Source organism: Aplysia californica, unplaced genomic scaffold, assembly GCF_000002075.1.
Source record: "Aplysia californica isolate F4 #8 unplaced genomic scaffold, AplCal3.0 scaffold00022, whole genome shotgun sequence".
In the NCBI taxonomy this organism is placed as follows: Eukaryota; Metazoa; Mollusca; class Gastropoda; order Aplysiida; family Aplysiidae; genus Aplysia; species Aplysia californica.
Window position 1 is genome coordinate 41,340 of NW_004797292.1, and position 9,302 is coordinate 50,641.

Consider the following 9,302-nt stretch of genomic DNA (forward strand, 5'->3'; position numbering starts at 1 on the left):
GTCTCTCAGTGAGGGGTTTTATTTCATCATGGCCTTTGAAGTTACAGTTATGCACTGCACATGTCCTTTCTTCATGCTGTTCTTTCTTTTGAGATTTTGGCCTCTCTTTCTTTGATGTCAAGGGAACTGATTTCAGAAAATGATTTCAGTTCTATCTTTTGAACATTCCATTCATTCTCTGAAGCATACTCGTATAAAGAAAATTGTACATTGCTAGTAAAACCAGACTTCAAATTTTTCACCTCTGTCTTCATTTAAATTAGCTTTAACTAACAAAATGTTTTTCAAGACACCTTTATCATGCCCATATGATCGATCTAAACTATATCAGAGACAAAAATACTCATGCCGCCTTTTTGACGTTTTTAAAATGACGCGCGGCAGTTTTGTATTTTTTCAATATATATAGCAATAGCAAGGGTCATAACTCCTTAACTCATTGTTATTTTGCACACAATCCTTCTCATTTTGAGCCTCAAACTTTGAGTCAAAGTGTGTACCTATCAGAAAACTATTGTATCAAGTTATAGAAGATTTGATGCAATGGAATTAATCATTTCTATAGATTTTGAGAAATCAGCCTTTGAATTTTCTTTTTTCCTCTTTGCACCTTGTAATTAATTAGCAAAAAATTTTTTTTTACAACACTTACATCACCTTATAATATTTGAGTTTTACATCATATGAAAGTACACATTTTTGGCTTCACAGAGAACCCCAAAATACAAATCAAGTATTTTCTTAATTTTTGGACAATCAAGGGCCGTAACTCTGTAGATTGCCAACATTTTGGTGCAAACTTTTTTTTGGGAAGTCCCTAGGTCCTTCCCTTTCAGAAAATTATGGTGGCGAAAAATCCCCAGGGGGGGGAGGTTCACTCCCAGTAGCCCATAGCCTATAAGGAAAATAATAAGAAATTATGCAAAAAATGATCAAATTTTGCCAAATTAATTGTACGGGGTGCATAAAACCATGGGGGCAGATTTGCTGCTGGGTTTGCTGAGATGAAAGGTTTCGAACTGATGATTACATGTGTACTCAAGGCTAAATCCTAAGATGATAGGCCAGACTTCTCTTTGACTAGGGCTAGCCGTCAAGGTGTTTAAACGGAGTTGAGTTACTGTGTTGCGTCATCTTTATGAACGAAATTTATGACGGACCTCGTCTGTCTGACGCAATCAGTCATGCACGGTGTTGTTGATGGTAGACGTAGGCCCCAGGCCAAGGCCTAGCCCTATTTTTATGGGGGCCCACGTGGCATTGTGATTGTGTGGCTGGTCCAAGGAGATTAAAAGTAGCCTGAGTAGTTCTAAACTCCTTGGGCTGGTCACAGGTTTAGAATGCAGACAAGGCCTAGAGAACTACAGCATGCAATCTCGAGAGTTTTAAAATCTAACAATAGTAAGTATCAAATTAAATGCATCAAAATAGCCTGTATATAGCCTATATAATTATATACGACAGTTGTTCCATGATATGCAGCGAGAGTTACATCTCTTCAATTTTTGTGTGTGTTAATTCTTTCTTCTAGATGGCGTCGGTGGCCTAAATCCTAATAGTGGTTAGGCTCTCGGACTCGCAACCGTAAGGTCGTGGGTTCGAATCCCGTCAGGGGCCCGACGTTGTGTCCTTGGCACTTTGCACAAATTTTCCTCACTTCACCCAGGCGGGAATAGGTACCCGGCTATAGACAGTGAACAATCTTGTCAGTTTGATAGTTTTGAGCGCGTGAAATCCCCAGCTTGCACTGTAAGCTTCCGCGGAAGCCGAGAATGTTTCTGAGTGTTCTCAAGGGGTCTGCTGGGGTAATAATAGTAATTAAAGCACATAGAGCTCTTGGGCAAGGAATTGCGGTATATAAATGCATTTATTATTATTATTATTATTATTATTATTATTATTATTATTATTATTATTATTGTTATTATAATCTACATTATATCTTTGTACTGTTTTTCGTATCCAGGATTGTTCCCGTCCGCTTTCTGGTGCCATCTTAACTCCCAGTTTCTAATTTCTTTCTGGTCTTCCTTTAGCCTAGATCGTTTTCATGATATAAATTGATGATCTCCATTCAGTGCACCTTACAATGTTTGTATCACTGTTATAATATAATATATGTTCATACCGCTGTGATCAGCCCATTTTCATTTTTGTTCAGTGAAAATGCGCTATGCATATATATGAGTCATGAGACTCGTAGGCATCAGCAGAGCGATACGATGAAATTACATGGGTACACATGCATCCCAAGGAGTTTACAGTAAGTTTTTAGTTCTAAACTCCTTGATGGATGCATCCCCTCAAATTTTGTAAAAACAAGAATAGATACTTTAAACGGCGTATTCGGTGAAAGTGAAAGTTTAAGACGCGTGACATGCAGTTAGTACCGGTAACCAGTATGTCATTTAATTCGTCACCTGGTCATCTCGTCACATCCCAATTATGTGGGACGAAATTACTTGTAATTTGTACCCCCCCCCCCCCCCCTCAGGAGAAAAAAAACAAAACAGCAAATTTTTTCCCCCCCCCCCCCCCCCCCCCCCCCCCTCAGAGAAAAAAAACAGCAAACCAACCCCAAACGCGCTCGCCCCCCCCCCCCCCCCCCAAATCACATGCAGATCCAAATTTTGTTTAAAAATGATTTTTGATTGCTTTCTATATAGGCATAGCCTGAATAATATAATCTAAATATGATAATATTAGATATTGGGCGAGTGTTTACCCACTTACCCACAACGCTAGGCCTATCTCAAGCCAAATAAGGCCAACAGAAAAGCATTTGGGAATTGTTCTTTCGTAGGCTTCGGCTTCAAGAGTAGCCTAGGCCTTCAATAAATAGCAGAGCCTACCTATACGATAATACTATGATATCCTCACCCCATTTTTAAACCCGACCACCAAACTACATAATTTGTACCTATACCTAACCCGAGTAATAGGTAAGGCTAGGCCTAGGCAGGCCTGTCCTTGGAGTAACTCCAAGGGCCTGTCACTGTCACGACCGTTTCTTTTCTTTTTGTCTTGTATGCCCTTTTTTTTTTAAAGGTTTACCTTACGCATTATTATAAAATAGTTATAGCCTATAGATTCTAGGCATAGATTATAAGCCAGTCCCCGTCGTTTTATGCAAGAAAAATTCTGAAATTATGCAAACTGAGCCCAAAAATGTGAAAATTTGCGATTCTGTAAATTTTTACAAAGAATGATAAAGAAAAATAATAATGAATTATGCAAAAAAAAAAAGAACAAATTTTGCTAAATTATGCGGGGTGCATAAAACCACGGGGACAGATAAGCCTAGACTTGTTGGCCTCTAGCCTATAAAAAACCAGGACTGTGCATCGTAAACAAAAGGGGAGTAACTGCGATGTGGCAAACAGAAACCTGAACTGCAAGTGCAAGCAAACTGCCGGGTGCGCAACCAGTTGCTGGAAGGGACACGCATTAGATAGATATCTATTTAGACTGGCTTCTTTCTTCCGAGTTCATACTTCACGGTTGTTCGCAACGCATCGTTTGATTTGGAGCAGTTTTTACTTTCAGGTAACTGTCAATCTAGAATCTAGATCTAGAAACTAGACTAAGTAAGATGATGAAGACCGAGGCCGAGTGCCATGGTGAAACAAACTGGTTACAGTACAAACACAGGTCTCTACCACTCAGAGAACAAGAGATGCTTCTGTTGCAAGTTCACATCAACGTCCATTGTTGTTACTTTGTTACAGATTAGAAAGGCTGTCTGATTAGAAATTAGAGGTAAACAAAACAGTGACCAGTCACATCACACACGATTTGTGCATGAGTTGTGGGTGGCTAACAAAGATAAAAGAATATATATTTTATTTGAATGCAAAACTGGTGACTACTGAATGACTGAATGTCGGGAATAAGGGTGGGGCCTTTAAGTTAGGTTGGCTCTATTTCTCCGAACGTTCGGGAAAATAAAATTGTACTTTATGGGGGGGTGGGGGGTGGGGGGTGGGGTCTGGGCGTGGAGGGATTTTTTTTACATGAAAGATTTTAGTTTTTGCTGGGTGACTACTATGCAAAATAGGTTACTAAACTGCTAAGGTAGAGCCGTCTTGTTTTCTCGCAGTGCCTTTTGAAGGTATTTTCAAAAGTATAGTCCGGGAACGTTGCCCCAACCACAACTGAAGTATCCGAATTCAGACATTTAAGAATCTCTAGATCTAGATCTAGCTCTAGAAATTAAATTCCATGCAAAAAATGCTTCCTCCCAGTCCTCGCAGAATGGCAGAATGAAAGGATGACGCCTGAATCTCGCAAATAACCCAAAATTCTCCAGATCAGAAACTACCGTTCGGAGAAACAGAGTTCAACTTTATTTTCCCGAGCAGTCGGAGAAATAGTCACTTCATATTTATTTGTTATGACCCATCAGGCTTCCCCCTCCAGCTGTTGAAAATGTTTTGTTAGAAAGGCTTACCCATTGGTCAACTTGGGTAAACATTCTTCACTGGAGGGACATTTTCTAACAGTTCAATAACGACAGGTGAAAGGGTTATGACGGCCCGTCCACAGTGTGAGGGGCCGATTTAAAATTCATGGCAAAGCGTCGGGCGATTCGAGGCCACACCTGGCCGTCTGAGGCAGGTAAATTTGACAGTGGGTTGAAAAAATATGGCCCCCCCGCAACCCTTTTTTCTTTTTTTGCCGTTTCATTCTTTTTTGTGTTCGGTAGTGCGTTGATTTGCGTTTTATCTTTAAACAGTCTCAGCAATTCTCGTTCCATAAATTTTACCCGTAGGCTGTCATTCTGTACCTCCTCTTTTCCTCCCCAAACAAAGTTGTACACTAGCACACACACACACACACACACAAACACACACACACACACACACTCACCCCGAGCAGTCGGCGATGAAACCAACCTCGCATCTCCTAGTGACGTAGCCTATCACGCGCTAAGTAGCAAAGTGAGCCAGCCACGGCACAGACAAAATTCCAAAGAGCAAAAGTGCAATATCTTGGTAGTAGAGAATCTTTGGCAATACGGCACGGAATTGCGTGCATAGCAAAGTATGATGATACCTTGCAAGCAATTGCGTGTGTGTATAGCAAAAAATGTATAGGCCTATAGTCACACCTAAAACTGATGCTTAGCACACTGGAAAAATCTAACAAAATGTGGCAGTTTGGCTTCCTGGTAGCCTATAAAAATATTTATATAATTTTTGCACTCACGCTGTGGCATCGATAGGCATAAATCATAAAAATAAAGGCATCAACATATTCTGATGTCTGACTGTATCGAGATTTTTTGTTTCATTGGTTGCTAACATTCATGAGGCTACTATGCTAGTCTTACACTATCCTTATAATGTGTCAAAGGCAGGACGATGTGTATCTGAAATAAGTCTTCAAAATTGTAAAATATATAATTGGAGATATCGCTCATTTGTATTCTATTCCCACTCAACAGCAAGACCAACGTAGGATGCTGATGTGCATCCCAATAATTTTCATCATGACAGAGTGACATGTTGTTCAATTACAAATTTCAGCTCAGCCATGTAAAGTTTAAAAGAAAAGCATTTTAAATTGAGGGGCAAATTTCAAAAGTAATAAATATTTCTTAGAATCATTAAATTATGTGTGTTACATTGAATGCTGCCTTTGGATAGCAGCATAGTTAGTTGTTGTATCAAGTTGATATTTTGTTGAGGTGGCACTGAGTCTGGTCTAATCAGATACAACATATAGGCTAGCATCAGGTCTTGTTCTGTATTGTGATTACAAATATTTATTGATTCAATAGCAGCTGGCAGAGTAGAGAGGGAATGACAAAGTAGCATCCAGATTTAGGGTTGGGGCTTTTTTTGTCAGTAGTGAAGACCTTCTTTTACAGGTTGGCAAAGAAGGTTATTATAGGCAACAAAAGTACATTCACTGCACTGCACATGAGCATGAATGAGAGGTACGGTACAAGAACCATTTTGTTTATTGGGAAACACACAAGTTAGATGTTGAAATCATCTGATAGTTTTTTTCTGTGTAAATTCTGCCCAGTTTCCTTTCTTTTTTTTTAACTTCATTTTTTATTATTTCACTTTAACAAGTGGTCCATTGATGTCTGGAGGGGTACTCTGTACTTGACATAAAAAAAAGTCAGTGATGAAATTTGGATTGTTTCCCATTGACGAGACTCACACCTTGTACCTGTACGATGAAGAAGACAGTCATTTGTGATTGCCACAGTTCTGTCAATATGAAGCATTGAATTAGGTTGAAGCCCCAGTTGTCTGTTCTTTTATCCTTGTAGCCATGCATAAAAATAGGTGTGGTGTCCGTTTGAGGGCTCTGACTTATAATCTTGTTACGTTAATGGCCATGCATAGTCATTTCTTAGAGTTTTGAATCAGAAAAGAATATATATGCCTGACTCGGGCATTATTTCTTTTCAAATGACTAGATTCCAATGTTAATGCAGAATGTTGCAGTTGGCTTTCACTTTCATAAAAGGGCTGCTTTTGAAAGTTTTTTTTTGTGTGTGTTTTACCACACTCACAACTGCGTGCTAGGGTACCACACTAAACCACACCACATCACACCACTCCAAACGACATTGCACCATTGCAGTAGCATATTAAATTATACAATACCAGTCAACCAAGCATAGTTATCGGGTCACAGACCTGTTTGCAACTATCAAGACGCTAGGCATGTATGTAGTGTAGAGCAGTGTATTTGAGTTATAATGTGGTTTGAAATCTACAGTGCCCTGTTTGTTGAAAGGAGAGAAAATTGGTGATAAGAAACCAGTTTGTACCAGTTTGAGGAGACTTCAGATAACAGAGGTGCTCGAGGGTCACAAAGTTGTGTATGGAACTGACTATGTTAGAAGGGTGATAATGCAGAAAGGCATTTGTCAGCGAGCTCAATTTGGCTCCCATGCTGTTTGTCCTTTTGCTGGGTACTCTTCGTAATATGGTTGTCTCAGAAAAATGTCAGTCAAGGTTATGGTTTTTTAACCCTGAGCCAGATTTTATCAGCTTGTTCTAGCCAATGCTAAAACTAAAATCGTGTCCTGTCCAATCAAAACTCTCCTCGGTGGAGGTGTGTCACTCTTGCTTGTCTGGCAAGGTGTTTACTGTTACACTGACAGTAGTCGACGTCTGTGTTGTAGGAAGGTCCTGCAATTTGTTGTGCTTTTGGTGAGGTAATTTCTTTACAGATTTGTGAACATTTTTCATATTGTTCCTTTTCATTCATGCTTTTTTACAAATGGCAATTTGTATTTCAAAGTATACCTTTCCCTTACAAAGGCACCCACCACTGCAGATAGTTGGATGATATTCTTGTAGTGTTAGTGATAGAATCACAGTTGGGTTTGGGTTTTTTTTTGTGTTTCCTAAAACATTTCTTCCGTCCATCCCATCAGGGGACCCAATAGGGGAATCTTTGAAAAGATCTTTGTTGTTTCTTCTGGTGGCTGTTTGTGAAACTTCACAGAAAAAAACACAAGACAGAGAAAAACTGCAAAAAACATTTGCAATGCCTTACATAAATAATCATAAATAATTATTATTGTTTGCAAAGATACACACTTACTTAGTCTATCTTTTAAATTCAGAATGTGTTTAATATCAATATCATGTCATCATATTTGTAATGGTAATCCATATTTTGAAACAGCTATGTTCTTATGCTTTGTAACAAAACTATTGATTTTTAAGTTGGTGTAAGTATCACATTGATTTGTTTGTACCCTCTATGCAAAGAAACTTGGCCTGTAGTTGTATAGTCTTTCAGCATTTCCATAAATACATAGCTTACTTTTCAGCAGTTTAGAACCAGGTTGTAATGGAGATGTGTGTATCACAAGCCACATCTGCTTTACTTAGAAATGTATTATAATTTTAACCCTCTTGGGTTGGTGGATTGCTATTTCCTATGGTATAAGATATTGGTATCAGCTCCCAGCCATGAAGTCTGAATAATGACTCTATGGGCACTAAGAACAAAAAAATGAAGGAAAACTTCACCACTTCGTGCCCATACCTTCAACACTGTTGAGCAATATGAATAATTATAAAAATTGTTTTGCTGAGTTTACTGACAATGGTAATGTGAACATCATCGGAGGTTAGGTTGTTTCACCTTTCACCTTAGGAGAGGGAGGTGGAGGGGTAGAGAAAACACAAATGAGGTTCAGAAAAGCTGTTATGAGGATTGCTTGACATAATTTATTTTAACCTTATGATGCGTACTTGTTCGGCTGTCTTGTCACGTTATTCATTTGTATTCTCATGGCCCTTTCATAATGGGGTTAAAATGATCATAAACAGTTTTAGGTATCCATAATATAATATATTTCAGGAAAAAACAGAGAACTAAAAAAAATACTGTGATTATTATGCGTCTACTAATACACAGTTTGATTCTGTGCAGGGTGGTTTTAAGCTTGTCCTGAGGTCTCATTAACCCCCCCCCCCACACATCACACACACACCCCCCCACATCCCCCCACACACACACACTCACCTCGTACATAAACATAAAGGGTTAACAGATATGCTACACCTGCAGGCTGTCAACAGTTAAGTTGTTGATCTCTGGCTATGTGATGCGTTTCACTGTACTGTACATTCCTGAAAGTTTGAAGTGTCTTTCTCCCTCTATGCAGGTCTGTCGGGTCTCCTCCTTGCGTCCACTGCCTGCCTGTGTGTGTGTGTGTGCCATATATCGACACGTCCGTTGATTGATTGTGTTCACCGGTTGAGTAAATCTTCCGATACAGTTTTTACAAGTTGACGTGGTAACACAATTTTTTTTATGTCTGTAGTAACGCTTGGACACTACCCTTAAAAGGGTACTAATGTGTACTAAAATTGGTGTATATATTATTTAGATGCATGTTTGTTGTACTTTTTTCGTTTCATTGGAGTGAAAACCGTAATGTTCTCCTTGGACTAGCATTGTTTCCTAGTCTGTGTGATGCATATTGTTAATGGGATGTTAAGTCAAAATGAGTACACATTGACATACACTCATTTTACTATAGTACATAATTATGATTCATCTCCTTTTTTGTCATTGGTGCCTTTATTTTGGTACTAGAAATACTTGATTTTTGTCTCTTATTCATCAGCTCAGGCGCTATTCAATGTACTGCATTTAGATTTTCTCTAATATTTCTAAATGTGCAGACTTTCTGGTGCTTGCTTCAATTCTTTGTGTCAACAGTGGTATACTTGTGAGAAGAGAAGTATGCTTTGGGGAAATGGGAGAGGGGGGAGGGGGGGTTTGGTAATTTGTCTTTTTTCTGTCCTCTCTCG

The 9,302-nt window shown here is 39.0% G+C and overlaps 1 protein-coding gene across 5 annotated transcripts in view; it reads left to right on the plus strand.

The window, feature by feature from the left end:
- The first annotated feature begins 3,374 nt into the window (after window positions 1-3,374).
- LOC101856236 (cytosolic 10-formyltetrahydrofolate dehydrogenase) overlaps window positions 3,375-9,302 on the plus strand; it is a 37,611-nt gene continuing 31,683 nt past the window's right edge. Inside the window, exons 1-2 of one of the 5 annotated variants that reach the window (XM_005090796.3) lie at window positions 3,375-3,546; window positions 8,651-8,782. The gene's annotated coding sequence lies outside the window, so the exon portion shown is untranslated. Of the gene's footprint in view, window positions 3,547-4,701; window positions 7,184-8,650; window positions 8,783-9,302 lie in introns of those variants that run through there. The other 4 variants (XM_013087803.2, XM_005090797.3, XM_005090798.3 and 1 more) reach the window with 4 other exon arrangements.